Below are 22706 nucleotides of genomic sequence, written 5' to 3' on the forward strand. Positions count from 1 at the left end.
GCTGAAAATGTTCATTGGCGTCCTGTAGGTTCGTAAGATATCATGCAGTGTCATTAAATCATGCTGGAGGCGTTCTAAAAGGAGAGAAAGTGTGTTTCAACACTGTGAAGACTGGCAGCGCACGCACAATGAAATATTTTTATTTTTTTGTGATAGACTTTAGTATTATAAAGGAATGGCTGGCGCACGATGGCATGTGCGAACCACTCAATCATTCAGACTGTCTTCAAGTATTATCACGCTTTACTGTGCCAATCCTGTTTATACTTACAGAAAAATAAGGCTGTGCATGTTTTATGAGCTCATGCATGATTCAGTGACACTAACATTCCAGAGGGCAAAAAGGACAACATAACATGAGCATCATAACGCATCCCAAAAGCATCATAACACACCCCCAGCTAAGATTGTCCACAGAGTGCTATTTAAAAGACTTACTCGCACAGAATATAGGAGTGTAATAAAATGTTTTTGCTGCTCGGTAAGAATTCTGTAAAGTAGCACAGGTTGCCGTTCACATTTACGGTGTATTACATTTTACAACAAATAAGTGGTCATTTTTTGTATGTAATATTATGAGAAAAAATGTTGCAAGTATAGAGAAATATCAACATTTTCTTATTAAGAAATGCTTAACAACCTGGTTTGTAAATACACGGGACATGATGGAAACTGTCCTTAGTGCCAATGATCACATGAGGTGTGGATGTTGAGGGTGGCGTGGGAACTTTACCTCAGCCATGGGAAGGATGTAAATTTTGGGACACATCTTCAGGAGTGTACCTTTGAATCAGTGGGTGTTTTGGCCTTTCCACACTAGACACCCTCAACTATAAGGTGAACTATGCCCAATCATGAATAGAGTAGCGCCTGGAAGGTGGGGGGAGAGGTGGGAGGGGGCTGTGATTTAGGCAGTGAGATCCTGACCTGGGACCACTCAGTCTCCTCCCTTGCCCCCACACCCTTTTCTTGGGTAATGGCAGGAAGGGAGGAGGTGGTTTCAAACTTCATTGGGGTTGTCAGGTGGGCAACCTCCTTCATTGGTGTTTCGATGATAGGCCCACTGATAGGCCCATGACACCTCCAGGGAGCTAATCGGCAACACTTGGAGTCCCGGGTGTGCCTCCCTCTGCTTTGAGCCCAGCAAGGGTCCATAGCCACTGGCTGCTTGTTTCGGCCGCTTCAGAGACTATGATCTTATTGTCTGTCACAGAGCCTCTCCATGAATGCCAAGGTCTTTCATGAGCCCGATGGTAGCGGAAGCCACAATACTTCTACATGCTACTTCAGCTGGATAGACCTCAGCTTTCCATCCTCATCGTTGTGCATCTGCTGCCAGGTCTGTGTAGCGCAGTTTATTTCTTTTGTAGGCCAATTTTGGTGGAATCCTCCCATGGGATCGTGAGCTCTATGATGACTAAAGTATGACCTAAATTATGCTAACATTACAAGGTGGAAAAAAACGTACATGTGGAAGAATAAAGTCATAAAATAACAAAATATTTTTTTTACTTTTTTACATTTGAAAACATTTACTGAATAAGGAAAAGATCTGGAACAAATCGGAGGTCGGCCAGCATCCTGGAATGGATGTCTGAATATATTTCAGTACAGTTTCTTATTTGTCTGTTCTGCTGTGATGGCAAGTATTCAAATATGCAGAGGTTTTAATAGCCAAGCTAAATCATTTGACGAGAGCCTCCAACCATTCATAATGAATGGGATTATAGTAAAGTAATCTATGTAAGATCACGTGTGCATGTCAAAATGAAATGAATACACGTGTTTTGTGAATAATCAATTATTCACACTGCTGATTCCTGAATTCCTGTTTTTTTTGCAGCACTTTCAATTTCATGTGATATTTATAAAAAATATAGCAGTATTTTTTCCATTCCATTCACGGTGGTAAAGCCGGTCGACTGTGAGCAAGCCAACATCACATATACAATTAGAGAGACTGAAAGGCATCTTTATTTTTATTCACGAATACAGGAAATGATCGGTTCTGTGTTCAATCTACTGGCGATTCCTTTCTGGGATTGATCAACACCGAAGTGACATTGCTTTTGCGAAACCCTAAGATTGACATGAGTACGCCCTGCTTTTGAAAATAGGTGCAGTCAAGCTGTAATTGTGAGAATAAACTGATGAAATTAAGAGAAAAAAAATCAAAATTTTGTATATATTTTGAATATAATTTTTCATTTTATGTGAAAAATGTTTGAATATTTTGAAGGGGAAAAATTGCAAAATTTGGTAATTTTATGAGATTAATGTTATAATATTCCAAGGAAAACCTTGTAATTTTATAATAATAAAGTTGTAATATTCTGACGTCTTTACTACAAATAAAATCGTTACGAAGGGGAAAACCAGCAATTTTCTAAGGAAAAAAATCTACACACATTGATTTTAATAACGCCAGTAAAACGTTAAAAAAAATGCTAATTCACAGGACTGTCATAAGGATAAAGAAAAACCTGTAATTAAAACGTTGCTTTTTTCCAGTTTATGGGAATGAAGTTTTAATATTACATTTGGAAAAAAGGGGAAAAAAATTACAAGAAAAAAATCATAAATTTAGAAGAATGAAGTCACAATATTACAAAATGCCTTCTGTTCATCCATCCATTTTCTATACCGCTTCTCCTTTTTAGGGTCACGGGGGCATGCTGGAGCCTATCCCAGCTGAGTTCGGGCGACAGGCGGGGTACACCATGGACTGGTCGCCAGCCAATCGCAGGGCACATATAGACAAACAACCATTCACACTCACATTCATACCTATGGACAATTTAGAGTCGCCAATTAACCTAACATGCATGTTTTTGGAATGTGGGAGGAAACCGGAGTACCCGGAGAAAACCCACGCACACACGGGCAGAACATGCAAACTAAAATGCCTTCTGTATTTCATGCAAATAAAGCCGGAGTGTCATGAGAAAAACAACACAATTTTACAAGAAAGAAGTGGTAACTTTCTGTTGTAATATAAGAAAACAATTTGTCATTTTACATTAATATCGTAGTATTATTAGGGGACCCCCCCTAAATTCTACAAGAACAAATTGTATTGTAAATTGTAAATTGACAAGAATAAAGTGGTACTATTGCAAAAAAAAAAAAAATCGCATTACAGTTTTACTGTAATTTTTATTACTAGAAATTTTACTGGAATTTTGTCATATTACAAGAACAAAATGGTAATAAAAAATTTGAAATTTGACAAGAATAAAGTGGGAATGTATCATCAACGTTGATTTCATTGTGTTAAGATGAGTTTAGAGGTACTTTAGTTTAAGTTTGACAAACAATGACAAATTCCACACGTTAATGGGATTGTGTCCTGTAATGGAATGCGATAGCTTTCTCTCTGACCCCCTCCTCCCCACCATAAAAATGAAACGTATCATGATAAAGACAGTGTGGGCGTGAAATCTCACCAAGTCAACGTACTATACACGCGCTGATGCTTTTGAGTCACCACAGTCGCTTTAGAGTCAGGTGGATTGCAAATAGTGTAGGAGGTACATCTAGCACCAATGGGAGGATCTTAAGTGTTTGTTGCATACAGTAGCTGTGGTCCCCTACAGCTCTTATCTCCATGTTTTCATTGGTGTGTAAGACTGCACATAACTGATAGTCGGGACTTTGGGCACCCCTCATTTAAGGGGTAATTAAGTGGTTTAGTCATTATTTCATGAAGAGATGCAACTGAGGTCTGCATAATTTGGTCTAGTGTTGCCACTTGCGCCTGCAGCAGGTTTTATGCAGCCGTACTCTGACATCTCCTTATGAGACAGTAAAAACCAATATAATTCGACTTAAAAGCACTCATTTGTCCTTGTTAAGGTCACTAGCAGCGGTAGAATTTGAATTAAGGACAATTCTTAATCCTAGATCAACATGACAACAAATCCCTTTTTGAGAAATTGTCTGTTTTCTCCCAGAGTTCAATCAACACCGTCAGCATGTGGATTTCTAATAATATCAAGGAAGCGTCTGTGTAGGCTCTCAGTCGTACAGGAGTTGTCCATCGAGGGAAAGGCTTTAAGGTGTACAACTTAAAGCAACCAATCACTCTTTTCAGGACAGCGATGTAAAGATTTTGGCCAAAGAAAACAGATGGTTTGAAAGAGGAGTAAAGGAAGCTATTTTTGTCAAACAACAGAACCCATCATTGAATCGGAATGGTGGTTTGAGGTTTAATTTGGACCCTGTGTTCAGCAGGTTACTGAGACCAAAACCCACAGCTCTTAGTCTTGCAAATGAGGTGAAGCCAGGGCCGAGCCAGAACAATAGATGCTAACGAGCCAGTATCAGAGTCGTTCATACCCAACTCAGGGAGCGACACTTCCCTTTTATCGGAGGTGTTAATAGCTGGAGAGCATTATACCACTACTCCGCCCAGGCTTAGTGTAAGGACCCAATAGAAGGAGGGTGTTGGCACACCAATTCCGCCCACTCTTACTGTATTTAAGGCCTAGGCGACCAGCACTTATTAGTTCGCTGACGAAGCTCTTCGGATGAGGAGCGAAACGTCTGACACCTTCTTCACAGAAGTACAGATGACGTCTCAAGAAGCCTTTCCCTCGAATATCAAGGAAGGGTTTTTTTTTCACCTAAGCATCCAATGCAAATTGTAAAAAATATAGAAAATACATCATAAAAGCATCACACTTACTGCCACATCCTTGGCAGTTGCTGTCCATAGTAACATTTAAGGCACTGATTTAAGGCACTGATTGACTGAGTGATGTATCGGTCTGGCAGCAGCTTAGGGAGAGTCAGCATTTAAAATCCTGCCTCATCTCTGTGCCATTTCCAAAGAGCGAGAGGTTAACTACACAGAGTATTTTCTAGCAGTCAAAGGTTCAAGTTGAGGGCAGTTTCAAGTTGTGAGACTGGAGAAGGCACATAAAAGAAGAAGCCTACAAAATAGGGCTCTACCGGTTCCAGTTTTAGGGCCGATCACTGATCACTAAAAAGCCTGGCGGGCCAATTTCCGATTTTTAAAAAATAACTGACAGCATACACCTTCAATATTCCAATTTTATTTTGTTGAAAAACACTGAACAATACCCGTACGCCTCTTACCAAAAATGAAGTGCACAATGACTGAAAATGGCTGGTTTATATTTAAACCTGTTTTCACCTGAGGTGGTTCCAGCTCGTAATGTAACCCAAATATGTCTTTGGATCCCAAAACTGTTGCAATAAGTGATTTGACAGGCAACCCCCCCCACTCATATTTTTTATTATACTCTGCATCCTGTGCCGTGGAATTGTTGTGGGCAAACATTTAAATGCTGTAACTGTGGAGTCCGTTCAGTTCAGCCTGACACCATTACGACTCCCCACCTGCAGAACATTTTTAATAAGCCAGTCGTCTCTTTGCTTTGCGGATGTCCACAGATGTTAATTTCCTGTCAGGCACCTGGTAATACAGCGTGCACTGCCACATCAACACAACCACAGTTTAAATGAATACTAAGTGTTCAGGGGTGAAACCGAAATAGGAGCGGCCGTCCTAAGTAGCAGGATAGCTCCTTGTCGTCTTAAGAGTCCAAGTGACTGGTGGATGGCTGCCCAAGCAACAATCTCAGCCATATATTGGTCAATTTTTTGCCATAAATGTGTAATGTGTACTTTTGTAGCTGCATAAAACGAAGCTGCCCTTGATGCTGTTCTCTCGCAGTCAGTTCTGATTGTGCAGTCATTCAACGAACCAGTTGAAAATGTCTCACTGGTCGTTAGTTTTACATGAGGAAGACGGTTCAGCATCAGAGAATAACTAATGGTCAGCATTCACTGAAGGCCCGGACTTCATTTTTCAAGCTCAACATGATGATGACTCGACTATCTTGGAATTTTATCATAATTACCTGAAGCCAGCCTGATAGCCTTTGAAGCTGTAGGACTGATAGTGTCTTGAGTTTTCTTTTGGATCTTATAAATCCACAAGGATTCTCCAGGACTTGAAATGGCTTATGGAAGCTTTCAAATGGTTTGGGGTTAGGCATGGGTCCAAACATGCTTTAACATTCAAAGGAGTAGAATCCCTGAAAGACTGAAGATTCAAGACTGCGTCTTGGTTTGTTCTTTGAGCGGCACGACCACCGTCATATTGCGATATACATTATTCATTATGAAGATTCTTGTGTTTTTGCTATTGTGCGCCTGTGGTCCTTCGGTTACGAATGAGTTCCTTTCCTACATCTGTGGTGTAAGTTGAGTTTTAGTGTAGGTCGGAACTTTATATATATAAATATACTGTGTGTATAATATATATATATATATATATATATATATATATATATATATATATATATATATAGTAATACAAAGATTAAATCAAAGAATTCAATGAAATTGTAATAAAAAAAATGAGAAAAACTCCTTTCTTTTATCCCTGTGGTTGTCTTGCACACTGTAAGGGGCGCAGCAAGGGAGAGACAGGATTCTTGGGAGGATAAAGAGGTCACTATTACTGTATGTAGTTGTCACTGTCAGTTTTATAGGAGGAGACCTTTTCACACGTTCAAAGATGCCATTGGTATCCTTGAAAGTGGTTGACTTTGCCCGGGCTTGCATCCATTGTTTATTTCTCCACTCCTTCACTTAGCATTCATTTTTACATGTCTAATTTCACTTTGCTTTTCACCTTCACTTTCCTTTTCTTTCACGCGCTGCACCCGGAAGTGTCTGCCTCATGCTTGGGGTACATAAGGTTATAGGTTCACTAAAAAGGACATAAAGAACGTTGTCTTTCCTCAGTGTAGCAATGCGAAACTAAACATTATTCCGCCTATGTATTCTTCTGACTAGTTCACTTGTTCTTTTTGGACTGTATTAATAATTTATGGGAGAGGGTTTGTAACACGGTATGTTGTAAAACGAGAAGAGTAAAACTGAAGAGTCCCTGAAGATAATTAAATGAGAATGATGATCAGCAACATTAGCAAGGGGAGGATGTGATGAACCAAGGATAATGTAGTCCAATGTAGTCCACTCACTTTATACTGAATTTGACTGGTGTGACTGCAACATTGTCGGAAAATGAATGTGATCGCTCATTCGTTCATTAATGATAACAACCATCTTTCATGTATAGAAATGTAAAAATATGTGAATATTCCGCAAAGTCAGTGGTCCATTGTACGCTAGCTCACAAACGGCACATGCACATGCATAATGTACTGCACTTGTCACATAATTAATGTAATCTGAACCTTCTGCCACCTCGCGTGATAGAAATAAATCATTATATCACAGTAACCCACAAAGTCAGGAAAGATGCAGCAGTATAGCGTTGCGTCCAAATGCAGTAGAGCTCGGTTGTCCAAAGTGCGGCCGGGGGTGCTGTTTTGTATTGTTCCGCAGCACATTCTAAGAGGAAACAATTTGTAAAGCTAGGAGAATATACATCTGGGAGTCTACACAATACGTGTGGAGTACCACAGGGGTCCATACTGGGACCAAAACTGTTTAACTTGTACATTAACGACATTTGCAAAGTAACTAACAACTTAAAATTGGTCTTATTCGCCGATGATACCACTGCTTTCTGTTCTGGTGAAAGCACACAAGAACTCATTAAAAAGGTCAAGGATGAAATGGTCATATTAAAGTCATGGTTTGACAAGAATAGATTATCTCTGAATTTAAGTAAAACTAAAATAATGTTATTTGGTAATGGTAGAAAGGACACGTACGACCAAATACAAATTAATGGAACGGATATTGAAAAAGTGGAAGAATATAAATTCCTTGGGGTTATAATAGATGAAAAAATGAGTTGGAAATCTCATATTAAATATATACAACAAAAGGTGGCGAGAAATATCTCTATATTGAATAAAGCAAAGTATCTTCTTGACCAAAAATCACTCCACACTCTGTACTGTTCCTTAGTATTACCATATCTAACGTATTGTGTGGAGATATGGGGAAATAATTACAAAAGCAATCTTCACTCACTCACTGTACTGCAAAAAAGATCTGTGAGGATAATTCATAATGCCAAGAATAGAGAACATACAAACCCTTTATTTTTAAAATCACAGATATTAAAATTCGCAGATTTAGTACACTTTCAAACCGCTAGAATAATGTATAAAGTTAATAATAACTCGTTACCCAAAAATCTAATCAAGTATTTCTCAATCAGAGAGGAGAAATATGATCTTAGAGGAAAATTAAACCTAAAACATTTATATGCGAGAACAACGCTGAAAACCCACAGCATTTCCGTGTGTGGAATTAAATTATGGAACGGATTGAGTAAAGAACTCAAACAATGTACAGAGATGAGCAAATTCAAAAAACAATACAAGCAGTTGATGTTTGCTAAATACAAGGCAGAAGAGTCCTGATTGTTCTGTCAGGTTTGTTATTTTATTTTATTTATTTTTTTATTTTCTATTTTATTTTATTTTATTTTATTTTATTTTTTATTTATTTAATTAAATTTTATTTTTTATTTATTTATTTTTATTTATTTATTTATTTATATTTTTTTTTTTTATAATTTACTGTACTAGATGTAGAATGGATGGGGGGTAGGATTAAATAAGCTTTGCTTCTTCCTACTCCTTTTGGACATGTGGAACTGTCAAAGAATGATTCACGAGATGTATTCCATTGTAACCCTCATGTTCAAATAAACTAAACCAAACCAAACCAAACCATTCTAAAAATAGAATTTTACAAGAAAACTGAAAGAAAAAATCAACAGCAAAAATTATTAGCAGTAGTTTTACAAGAGTAAAGTACAAATATTAAGTGAAAAAAATTGTAACCTAACGAGAACATGTCATCATTTTACAAGAATAATTATAATATTTAATTATAATTATAACTGTAATATTATGAGGTAAAATAATGCCATTTTAGTCGTATAAAGCTGAAATATTAAAGAAAAATATATTTTTTTTAATGCCGTAATATTATGAACAACAAACAAAACGTAATAAGTAATAAGGTTCTCATTTTTGGAAAATAAGGTTGCTAAAGTAATATGGAAATAAAGTCATCATTTCAAACAATTACAAGAAGAAAGTTGAAATAGTTGAAAAAAAAACAATAGCAGAAATGGGAAAAGTTAGTAAAAATGTCAAGAGAAAAAAAGTCGTATTCTAATGACAAAAAAATTTGCAATTTTAAGAGAATAAACGCATAATGGCATGAGGAAAGATAAGGTCATTTCAGTAGCAGAGAAAAAAATATTTTTTTGAAAAGTCGTAATATTATGAGAAACAAACTAGGACAATTAGGTTGGGGAACAAGTTATAATATGGGAATAAAGTCACAAAGTTATGGGAAAGAAGAAAGTTGAAATTGTTGGAAAAACCCCCCCAAAAAGTTTGAACACCCTTGTTATCGAGCAAAGTGAGCGCAGGGAAGCGAGTGGGAATCACACCTAATTTTGACATGGTACAAATGGCTCCGATCCCAGTCATCTGATGTCACAATAAACATGAATCCAATATTAAAGATAGAACCCAAGTCACTGGAAGCTGCCGTATTTGTACATTAAGAAGCAGTGGAGCCTTGTAAAGATAAACTATTTCCCGCAGGAGTTCTTCCACTACAACAGGGATACATTAAAGTGGTGTACGGTCGTGATAACGCTGGTCCATTTGGACCTTCATGGTGTTTGTCTGTCGTCATTCCCCCCTCTCACGTCTGTCCCTTCATTTTACGGCCGCCTCTCCTCATGATGTGCGCGTCAAGCTCATTTTTCAGAGTCTGTTAGGGAGTTGCATCGTTAGCCCGGGACGTCAGGGCCTTGTTTCACGGCTGAATTATCCCCCTAGCACTGGATCCGGCCCGTGATTAAAAAGTAAAAAGGAAAAAAAAACACCCCGTGGAAATCGTACAAATGATGAATAGCTACGCTCAGAAGGACTTAATAGTGTTTGAAGCGGGAGAGCCGGCATAAATGTGTTGGATGGCCACCAAAACAAAAAAACAAACGAACGCACCCAAGCATACTGTACACACTTTCATGATGGGATGCAGAGGCCGTTCTGCTTCACAAAGCCCATAATACAACATGCTTACATGGTGGGGATGTGATAAATCTCAAGCTTATAGGCTTTGTTTTTCCTCTTATCGTTTGCAAGGGTTAGCTAGCCCTGTCTTCTATCCCGAGCCTACTGTTGATATAAACACGCAATTTCATTTGGACCCACAACTGTCCTTGAGATTTGGTTTTTGCACATTTTTCACATTATTAGTTGTTCGCGGTATCAGCTTGACATTTTAGCAATTCAGTGCATCTGCTTTGAAAGTACTGCACCTGGAGACCTTTGACGTTATAGGAATGTGTTTTGTAAGAAGATTGTAGATACTGCAGCACATTTTGGTGCACAACTTAATAGGCCAAATAAGGACTTAGCAGAAAGCCAGGAGGTCTGGCTGGTTACATCTTTGGAATTTAATGTTGATCAGCGAGAAATTCGACGCACGGTGGCCTAGTGGTTAGCATGTTGGCTGCGCAGTCAGGAAATCCATGCTCGTATATTCACTGGGGTGCATGTTGTATGTCCTCGTGTGTGGGGGGGGTTTCTCCGGGTCCTCTTTGATGCCCAAAATATGCATGTTATGATAATTGAAGACTCTAAATTGTCTGAAGGTGTGACTGTGAGTGTTTGTCTATATGTGCCTTATGATTGACTGGCGATCTGTTTAGGTTGTACCCCACCTCTCTCCCGAAATCAGCTGGGACCAGGCCCTAATGAGGACAAGTGGTATAGAAATTAGACTAGAAATTCTGATTAGCTGTTCTGTGGTCAGAACCTCTCTGGTTTATGATCATTCATCCTGAACGAGGAATACCTAATACCATGTGCGTATTCAGGATGGTACGGTACACACTAAAACCATGTACCATTCGGTCCCCCTTGCTTGGGACAATCCGCCCTGATGAACGCTGTTTTTCAATGCATTTTGCAATGTGTGTGTATTTTGCAATGTGCATGTGTGCACACGCGTGCCTGTCCGTCGTCATATTCCATTTGCTACACTGTACATATTTCAAGTGAGGGACAGTCTGCCTAAAACTTGACAAAAAGGCAAGGCATTCAACGACAGAGTATATATTGGAGAGTACAAGCAACAGCAGCCGTTTGTGCAGAGGCATCTCGGACCCGGCGGATCATCTCACCCCGCCTCCTGGACTCATTGTCGAGGTGCGGTGTACCTGTTTTTGAACACTTCCCCTCTGTAAACGGACAAAGATGAGTGCATAAGAGGAAAGCAGTGTTCTGCCATTGTCAGCGTTCAGTGTTCGTGTCGCATGCTGCAACTATTAACGCTGCACTTCAGGTGAAGAACCTTACTAGAAATTAAATAATCATCACCCTTTTAAACTAACGTTGTACTTGTACCCTCCGAAAAACAAACTGTGGTGTCCAAAGCGTGCCATTTTCGGCCAGCAGCTTGTTTTTTGTTCTTTCTAATGAGATATATTAAAGCAAGCTGAAACAGTAGCCCAAAAACTGAGGTGCAGACCGTATCGTGAGTTACCTGTACCCCTGCATGCCTAGTGGATATGGATTGGATACGCTAACGCTGCTGTATTAAACTCCACAGTATCCACTTTTCTGCAGTGGTCCTCTTTTGTCTCCAATTTGTCTCCTTACCCACAGCCACAGGCTGGGAAGTAGATCCAGAAGACTCTCCTCCATTCTTGTTGTTTGTTCGAGTTTGATTTCGACTGATGCTGTGTTCTTTTCGCAATTTCCACGTGGTTCTACAATGAAGCACTAAACCGAGGCCATAACGTCTGCTTTACAGGACGCAATTCTGCAGGATTATGTCTTCATAAATGAATTGTTGGCTTCTTGCTCACCAAGCTACTTTTCCTCTGTTGTCATAGTTACTTGACATGAAAACAAAGTTCATTCAGCAGCCTGTTTCAGTGTTTTAATCCACAGTTCTATTTTTGCACATAAAACAGGAAATTGCCTCCTCAATATATATGAATCATAAGTTATCTATGATATGTATGATATACAATATGACTGATTGCAGTATCGAAATACCTACATTGCAATAGGACCCAAATATTTCTTTTTCACCAGCATTTGAAAAAGCCAAAAAGGAGGAATCAAATCAAATCACAATATAATTACGTGGCAGTTCTATACCTCCAAGCCGTGTTATCATGCTGACACAGCCCTGCGATTTGCTTCACTTGTCTGTATAATGGGGGTGTCACCCCATCGGCAGCACACAGCTCAAGCCCATTATGGAGTATTGTTCCAATGCCATTTTCTTAATCTGCAAATTGCCTGTTAGCATTTCACTGCGAGACAATTTAGCATGAGGACAAACAGACGAAGAAGAACAACTGTCAAATGTTAACCAAGTTGTATTTACAGATAAGACGACACATACGGTGCATCTTCATATGCATGTAGTACATAAACAAAGGCAAGGGGAGAAAGTGCTGCTTTTTCCGCTTCATTCAATCTGCATCTGCATCCCTTTTTGTTTATTGGGCGATGCTGCTTCGTTCCAGACAATGGTTTTCTTTCTTTCCTTCCTCTACTCTCAATCTTCCTACTTAAGGGCTGCCTGACAGCCTGTCAATAAATCAGCACTTTTTCACCCAGTTCACCTGCCACTGTAATTGTTTTCTATAGTGCCTTATTGACACCGAAGATCCTGATCCACATCAAAATCCGCAACCCTCTAAACTCTGATCTTCCTTTTAAAGTTCATCTTAAAAACTTTTACTTGTTATTTGCATTCTCTTGAGTCTCTGTTTGGAGTCAGAATGTTAAAAATGACTTTTCATTAGTGTACTTTTATTGTTGTTGTTGTTTTTTTTACCCCCACCAAAGTTTGAGTTTGGTTACATTTTGAATTTTTCATGTAACTGCTTCCTGCTGCTATTTTGCATTTGGGCGTCAGGACCAGACATCCATAACAGACAAGGTTCCACATTAATATTCTGGCTTTGCGCAAAGGTGGGAACGCTGATAACTAGCCGGGGGAAATTAAAATCAATGAGGCACCACCTGTGGAAATAATCAATTGGAAAAAGTTGCCACTTAAAGTCTTGACACAAACGCACTTCACGAGAATGGTTTAAATATTCAACATCCGGCGTCTACATCTGTGCTTTCTTATCATTAAAAACAAAATCTTAAAGAAAGTGATGACATTCAAATACCATCAAGACATTCTCAATTGTTAGCACTAATAAATAAGGATGCTTTGTTTAAAATAATATTATGTTACAGTATGTGTCGCGTGAAACTGCAGGTTAAAAGCAACTAAAGTAAAAAGAATGAGGAAATGCAGACCAGTCTGAAGTTGAGTACCTCCCAGGAACATAAACATGGATGTATAACAGAGCCAGCCCTACCCAAATTGGCGCCATAATCGAGATTTTATACGGCGCCCCCGTCCATCGCCGATTTAGCATGGGTTGCAAAAAAATTTAATGGCTTTGTTTTTACTGTTGTCTTGCATTTTCCAGCTATTGGGTCACCCAATTTACATGTTAACAAATTACACATAAATACTAAAATTAGAAATAGAAATGCCCTGTAAAATCCTGTAAATAAGGGAATAACTAATATTGGTAATCAACATCAAACAATTTAAATAACCACACGGTTTGCACACAATAACTGTATCCATAAGCTACATATACTCTATGCAATAACTATATACAAAAACGACATAGAGAAGCTATATAAAGTACCCACATACAACTATATGCTAAATTATGTACAAAAATGATGAGACTTGTCATCATTTGTAGTAATATTAATTGGACACAGCTTTACATTTGTGTTTTTTTGCCGCCCCCGAGCAACTGCCTGTATTGCCTAATGGGCCAGCCGTGCTGACGTATACCACAAGCGAGCACAGAGACAACTAAAATGCTCGTCAAGGTCAAGGTCAAATGTATTTACTGTATATAGCACATTTCCAACAGTTAACTGCCCAATGTGCTGTACACAACGCAAAACTACACAACACACCTAGTAAATTGTACAACCAAAAGCTAAAAACAATGGACAAAATTAATGACACTAATAAAACAGTAAAAACAATAAAAACAATTAATAAAAAACAATAACGCAATGCCCAGGTTAACCTGTGCTAAAAGACGGTCCATAAAAGTAAGATTACAATAAAGATTTAAAATGCTCCAGTGATTGTGCAGATCTATGCTTAGGGGCAGGCCATTCCAAAGTCTCGGGCCAGTGACAGAGGAGGCTCTATCAACCAGAGATTTAAGATTAGATCTGGGAGTGGTTAAAAGGAGCTGTGAGCTGGACCTCATAAACAGTCAGTAAGTATGAGGCAGCCAGACCATTCAGCGAAAACCAAGAGAAGAATTTTGAATTGGATCCTGTAATTAACAGGTAACCAGTGTAAAGATGCCAGGATTGGGGTTATATGTTCTCATCTCTTGGTGGCATTTAACAGGTGGGCAGCTGCATTTTGAACAAGCTGGAGACAATGTATGGCTGACTGATCCAAACCACATTATAGGGAATTAGAGTAGTCCAATCAGCAAGTAACAAATAAATGAACAACATGCTCAAAGACGTCAGCGGGAAGGTGAGGTTTTACCTTCGCTGTCTCAGGTGGAAAAAACAAGACTGGACCACAGCACTCACTTGTTCACACAGTTTAAAAGAACCGTCTAAAAGCACACCAAGGTTTTTTACATATGGTTGACAGTATGAAGATAATGGGCCAAGTGCACCTTACACACCATCTAAAAGAGCTAGATTGCCAAAAATAAGAATTTCATTTTTTTTTCTCATTAAGCCTGAGGAAGGTGAAAGACATCCACTGCTTAATACCCTCAGACAGTTCAATAAAGCAGAAAAGGAGTCTGTACCTGATTTCAAAGGCAGATAGATTTGCAGATCATCTGCAAAACAATGGAATGTAACGTATTTTGAAATAATTGACCCCAAAGGCAACATATACAGTGCAAACAAGGCTGGGCCCAAAATGGAGCCTTGAGGCACACCAGAATCAAAACTAGCCCCTTTTGAATTACTAAAGTGGCCTATTGTGACAGAAAATGACCTTGCAGATAAACAGGACCGAAACCACTGGTGAACAGTTCTTTTTAGACCTACATATAGGTCCAAACGTGACAGGAGGATATCATGGGCCACTGTATCGAAGGCTGCCGTTAAGTCCATCAATTAAAGGGCAGCAGAGCTGGCAGAATCTGTAGTTAAAAGATTGTTAAAAACCCTTAAAAGAGCAGTCTCAGTGCGATGCTCCGATTTAAAACCTGATTGAAATTTTTCAGAAATGTCGTCAGTATTAAAGTAAGGCTGTATCTGAGAGTGTACAACTTTCTCTAACACCTTAGAATGAAAGAGAAAGAGAGAGATTGGCCTATAATTGGACAGAACATTGGGGTCCATGTTGCGCTTTTTTAATAAGTAGCTGCACTGTAGCTTGTTTAATTTAGTAGACAGATCCAAAAAATCAGAGAGACTGTTTCCGCACCTCAGTAGGTGCTGCTGTTTTGGTTAGCAATAGAGTAAGGGCCTTTCCATATGGAAATGTTTTCAGGTCGCAGTATTTCCAGTTTTTGATGTGAAACAGGTTGTGATCATTTACAATTATAGTGTATGCACTGACGAGCACTGTGCCCCTGATATTTCCAATCCAAGTCATTCATAGACTCACTTCCATTAATAGTTGAATACATCTCCCAATTTCATTGAATCTTTCATCTTCTGCGGCCTTAACCATTTGAAGTCCAGTCAAAGAAACGGGTTAAATCAGCTCTTTCTCAATAAAAGATTCTAGTTTGTGCTGCTATGACTTGTTAGTACCACAGAGATTTGTTGGAATAGGGTTGACCTTGGCGGTTTGCGTCCCAGGCGGCTCATACTCGTGCTTCCATCACTGTCATTTATGATGCTGACACAGTGCTTATTCCACATCCAGCGTCAATGCAACAACGTCATTTGCTTCCCAGGAGTCACCTTCCCTGATCAATGTTTGTTTGAGCGGAACACAAATCCTAAGACCCATGAGCTCTGTCCTGCTGCTGCAATCACACTATAGATTAGTTTATATTATTAGTCTAGACAGCCTGCCGCCTCCGTCTGTGTCCAAGCAATCAGCTCCTGGTTTGACCTTGTTTGTCCAACTTGTGTTTCAACCTTTGGTCTAATTAGTTCCCACTTTCTGTTTGGGTGAAAGCGACCAAGCGGTGCAGTTCAGTTCAGTTCGGAGTGGTGTATCCCCCAATCGACTGCCCGAACTGAACTGGAAACTAGGCTCCTTTAGCTCTAAGTCCTTGTCAGTACATTCTCATTCCAAGTTTGTATTTTGACTTCCTTTTTCTGCTTGTATTTGTGCACAGTTGTTTATCGTGGTTAATTGGTTCCAGGCTCGACTGCGCTAAGTGAATTTCCGCGAAGTAGGATTCAATATTAATAAACTGAATATTTTTGTAGTTAGAGCATAGAAAGCCTGTTTATGACCTTCTAAATTTTTTTTTAACATTATTAGAACCCTGCAGACATGAAATAACACCTCTATAGTCAACTTTATCCTCATAGTGCCTAATATATTGATAAGCGATAATACATAACTCAAGTTGGCATTGGGAAAGTTCATTGTTGTATCTCAAACATAATGTGGGTTGATCACATGTCATTGATGTGAGTCTATCTTCATCTTTGTTTACGCCACATTGCGCAACACTTATGCACAGGCTATGGGATCTCTACAGCACCACAAGAGACGGCCACCGCTTCAAGCATTAGCACGCTACCGAGCTAACTAGTTAGCCTCCAATTTATTTATTCTAACCTTAAGAAAGAGTTTGAAACTGAGTGGGGATGAAGGACAAACTAAGAAGGCGTCAGTAATGTTATATTGATGAGACATTCATTATCTTACACGACATTACCTTAACTTGCGGCCATGGATTCAGAGTCCTGCGGGACACAATGGAAAAATTTCTCCTCCCATTCTGTGTGGAAGTGGTGCCTTTTTGGCGTCTTACTTTCTTACTTACTTCTAACTATATGGACTATTATTATATGTAGTATTCTGGTCACTAGGTGTCAGTAATGTCATATTGATGAGACATTACAGTACCTTAGATGCAACTGTGCATGGAGTCAGCCATAGCATCTCCTCCCATTCCATGTGGAAGTGGTACATTTTAGATTTCGTACTTTGTCCTTCTTACCCACTTTGTGTGAAACACTTCCTTAAGTTTCGAACAAATAAATTGGAGGCTAAAGAATTAGCTCAGTAGCTTGCTATGTGCGATGAGCAGCGGCCGTCTCCTATGTCCCTGCAGTGATCCTTTAGCCTGCGCATCAGTGATGCACAATGTAGTGTAAACAAAGAATAATATGAGGGTTTACAGGGCTGTAATAATGGTTTTCGATGCTCTCCAAAACTTTTCAGTTTCTTAATATTGAATCCTATTTCCGAGAAATTCACTTATTGCTGTCAGGTCTGGAACCAATTACCTGAATCAAAGTAAAAGGAAACCAACCATTTTTTTTTTTTTTTTTTTTCGTGTATGGCAGGAGCTCTGTTGATGATACTGGAAATTTTAACTATTTTGGTGCTTTCCTGACAACACTTCATGAGCACAGGATCAGTGCTGATGGCTGAATCCCCCATCTGAATTCCTTTAACTTGGAGAGTCGAGAGATACAGATACAAGTATTGATACCTGCTAGCAAGTCTAGCTAATTAGCGAACTGCTGAAGTTCAAAGAAGTTGCTTAGCAACAATGTCAAACACAAAGGAAAATGATACTGGCTCTGAACTCGAAGAGGAAAATGATTCAGGCTCTGACATGGACATAAAAACAGAAGCCCTTTTTCCAGGATACCTAGAGTTTAGGAAGGCTTCCAAGGAGTTCCTCGAGGGTAGAGAGATCACTCTACCACAAATAATGCAAGCAATTGAGAAACTGCATTCAATGGCAGAGAAACATTCAGCTTCAAATGCAATTATAAGGAATGGTATCACAAACATTATGGCAGAAAATAGAGTACAGAGTAAGTCAATCACAAACACTATGGAAGAAAATAGAGCACAGAACAAGTATATCAAAAAACTAAGAAAAGAGGTCAAGAAGTTGCAAGATGAAAATGCAGACCTGGGTGCCGCTCTTAAGGAGGTTAAATACCCAGTGGAAGATTTCAAGGCTCTGCAGGACGACATTAAGGTACTGTTGAATGACAATGCTGCCTTGCGCTCTGCTCTTCAGGAAGCGATAAACCGTAAAGAAAATACAGCATTTTGCAAGGATGTTAGGGTTCTGCAGGATGATATCAGGGCTTTATTGGAAGATAACGCTGCCTTGCACACTGCTCTCAAGGAGGCTATAAACCATATGGAAGCCACCTCATGTACTGATCTTAAGGACGCTAAAGACCCCAGGGAAGAAAATAGAGCATTATGCAATGATATCAACATTCTACAGGATGATATCAAGGCACTATTGAAGGATAATGCTGACTTTCGCACCACCCTTGAGGAAGAGAAAGAAGCAAAGGAGAATATCAAGGAGCAAATTAAAAACTTCATTGACGAGGTGGATCAGATTGCACGAATGAATGATGTGGTCCTCACAGGGCTCCAAATCACACCCAAGTCAAGAGATGTTCCTTCAATAAAGCAACAGATTGCTAACTTCCTACACTCGAAGGAGGTGGATGTCGATGTCAACAGTATTGACACTTGCGTCCCACTCCATGGCAGAAACAACACCACACCTGTCATCATTAAGTTCACCAACAGGGAATCCAAAACTGCACTGCTGAAACAGGGAAAGAAGCTAAGAGGCACCAACGTCTACATGAATGAGCATCTCACAAAACGCAATTCCGACATCGCCAGGAAAGCACGAGACCTGAGGAAGCAAGGAAAGATTCAAAACACTTGGAGCACTAACAGGAAAATCTACATCAAACTAAAAGGAAGTCCAGGAGTCGCAAGAGTGCTTGTTGTCCAAGATATCAGTGATCTGGATGCATATTAAACATTATATTACTATGATAATAAGCATAATGGAGGAAACACCCTACAAGACAGACCAATACAACAAGAAGGACTACATTCCACAGCAATAACCTCGACATAGTTAATAAAAGGAACTCTTGTATACAAACCCAGCGTCACTAGCAGTGCAACACTAAAGATGATGTGGATATCAACAGGAGAGAAAGGACAGGATAAATAGAAAGGGAAAAGGAAAGGAGAAGGAGGAAAAAATGGAGAAAGGGAAAAAAAAATAAAAACTTTTTTTTTTTTATCATTTGTGTACCTGTATACTGTATATGTAAATATGTGCGTACTTGTGTAGGTGCAGATGTAGGTGTATATATATGTATGCACGTGTTTGTATGTACACACATGTATTAGCAATTGATGTGCTACGAAGAGGGGGTAGGATTAAATAAGCTCTGCTTCTTCCTACTCCTTTTCAGACATATGCGTGTTCGAAATAAATTCAACCAACCAACCAATCACAATGGCGATTTTTTTTTAAAATACGTCTGAGGAGCATCATAACCACAAGAGCCAAAGCAGGTGTCATTTAGACACAATCGTTACCGAGCACACGTAAGGAAAGCTATTTGGGAATGGGCTTAGTCCATGTCAACGTACTGACTGAGCTTGGCATGAGGATCACGTTCATTGCTAAATTGACATCCACTAGAGGAGATTACAAGGTGCAGTTAAATGCCAATAAAATCCAGTAAATCACATTGATTTGATAGTTTTGCTAACATTGCTTGCAGGTGTTTCAGGGCAAAATATATGTACCTTCTGGATGAACGGGACTATTTGGAAAGACAATATTTAGTTTTTGGTTAAACTACAACCAGTCCTCACTCCAATATGCAGTAGTTGTGTGAGCATTCAGTGATTAAAAACATGCATTGTGTGCATCTGTGAGGTCTCCACACTGGATGGCTTTCCAGTAGCCTCCAGTCAGCGGCTTCGCTTTGCGTTTGATCGAGCTTGCCAAGCCCATGAGGGAGGTTTCCCACAGGAGTCACTTATTCTCATCAGCTGCTCCATATTTTTTATACCTCACGTCATTTTACTGCTGCCTCTAGATTACGGGCTGCCTCCAGGCCCCTCAAAACTTTAATTACTCCAAGAATTTTTTTTATCTGAACTAAAAAAAAAAGAAAAGTCAGTGTCCTTCAGAGCATGCTCTGTGGAATCTCAACATCAGTGTTCCCTAGTCCCAGCGGCAGTACATCAGCCCAATTAGAACCCCCTTACTGAATATAGATACAGCCAGTAATATATCAAGTTACGCCCATAAATTTGAATTTGGTGTCCAACAATCCCTGAACATCTCAGGCAATATGCATTATCACCACTCTGAGAGCAGCTTAATTAGCATATCAAATGAACGGAATTAGCAAAACGTTTTTATCATTTGCCACAAAATGGGTTCCCCTTCTGGAACGCAACAATGCACGGAGGATGAGGTTGATATGTTCATTTCATACTGTGCTAAGATGTGATTAATGTGTGAATGAGTTCATCTAAAAGAGGAACCGAATAGCTCAGTTTATTGGAAAAAATCCTACTCACATTCAAGTACAGTGGTATCTTGGTGTTCATTGTTAATTTGGGCCAAAAGTTTAGACCAAAACCAAAAAGTATGAAAACCAAGGCAATTTTTCACAATTTAAAGCAGAGAAAAGGGGTCTGCAACTATGCGGGTAAGCTTATACTAAACCACGAATACCATTCCATTCCATTTTCTTTCTCTTATATGGGTCCGGGTCATGGGGGTAGCAGTCTTAGTAGGGAAGCTCAGACTTCCTGGTTTCCTCTTCCAATTCCACCGGTAGGACACCAAGGCGTTCCCAGGCCAGCTGTGAGACATAATCCCTCCAGCGTGTCCTAGGTCTGCCCCGGGACCTCCTCCAGGCTTGGCATGCCCGGAACACCTCACCAGGGAGGCGTCCAGGAGGCATCCGGATTAGATGGCACCTCAACTGGCTCCTCTCGATGTGAATCACCACCTTATGATGGTGGAGGGGTTTGAGTGCCAGAATGATCCTAGGATCTATGTTGTCTATGTGGTAGGGTCTCCCAAAGCAAACAGGTCCTGGGTAACTGGTCAGACAAAGAGTGATTCAGAAGGCTCTATGAGAATCACCGAAAGCCAGAGACCCACCACCTGCAGGGGAATGCATAAGGGTCTGGTGTTTTGCATATTTGGTGTCGGTCGAGGGTGGGCACCTGTGCGACCTGGTCTTCGGAGGCCAAATCTGGGTTTTGGGACATGGAACCGCAAATACATGTTGTATTTTTTTCATGTTATTGCTTTAATTTTTATCAAAGATAGATCAAAGAATGCTTTATTGTTTCAGCAAGGTAAAGTCTGTCTTCAAACTCGTGTTGAACAACATTAAATCTCCTACTGCAACAAAGGCTCCCTGGAGACAATGAGAATCAGCAGCCTTTGACTTTATAGAGCAGGTTGCCTGTGGAGGAACGTCAGGCGTCACCTTGTATGTTCCTGTGCAATCACACCTTGGGGCTTGTCCATCTTTTGTCTCTTTTTTTGGATCAATATTTGTGTTTCTCTCTGAAACAATCCATAGTTGGATAAGAGGTGCAATACTAAAAGAGAATAAAAGTAGAAAAACGCAGTGGTTTTATATACAAGCAGAATTTGCATAGCCAGCTGTGTACTTGCCCCGCTTACACCTCCTGATATGACTTCTTATTTGACCTGCACGCTTAGTGGTCACATGGATGTTTTTATTTCTGTTTTTGTTCCCACATCATTAGAATTACATTAAACATCTGCTGTATAAACTGGAAACCAACTGCAACTGTTTGCTACGTACACCAAATAGTTTGTTTTGTGGGCAGGATTAACCATTTGAAAAGAAATCTTCCAACATCGTCATCACATTTTGGTGTGGATCCAAGCTCCCCTCCACTTTTGTTAGCATTTAAAGCCCCTTTTTCAACAGTCTCATTATTTCCCGGTGAATAATGCATGAATCTCAATGATAACATTCATGCATATGTAGGAGGTGGCTATCTATGAAGGTGTACAATTTGGTGCTGATCCAAATTAAAAATCTTCCTCCTTGTTAAGGGTCTGTGCTCTGCTGAGTACATTCCTCGTTACCAAGGAGGCAACCTTTTTGTTCCACCAAGTCTGAAAATAATTTGCAGGCGGCACTATTTCTGATCCTGGGGGTGGACTCGACCATGAATTTATGCTCGTGCTACGGCAATAGTTCCCAAACTTTTCACAGTGGCGTACCCCTTCATATAGATGATCTTTGACTCATGTTTTTGCAGTGGGTCCTTCAAAAACAGTGCTTCAGTCATATAGAGGATCTTTGACTAGCTTTTTGCAGTCGGTGCCTAAAACCAGCAGAGCGCTCCTGTCATTCAGGATCTTTGACTAGCGTTTTTGCAGTGAGTCGTGATTGCTTAAAAACGCAGAGCACTCTTGTCATATAGGAATTATTGACTGTTATTTTGGTTATTTGGTGAGGTAAACATTTGAAGGTATGGCAGAACTGTGCTTTGATCTGATGCAAAAAGCAAAAAGCCTAAAAAAGAGCTAAACACAAAGCCAAAGAGTTAATCCTTGGACGTTTTGTACAACTTTGTGAAATGCAGATTGTGGTTGAATTCCAGACTATAAGGACTTAGGGGAG

This window comes from Dunckerocampus dactyliophorus, chromosome 13 (assembly GCF_027744805.1).
Source record: "Dunckerocampus dactyliophorus isolate RoL2022-P2 chromosome 13, RoL_Ddac_1.1, whole genome shotgun sequence".
In the NCBI taxonomy this organism is placed as follows: domain Eukaryota; kingdom Metazoa; phylum Chordata; class Actinopteri; order Syngnathiformes; family Syngnathidae; genus Dunckerocampus; species Dunckerocampus dactyliophorus.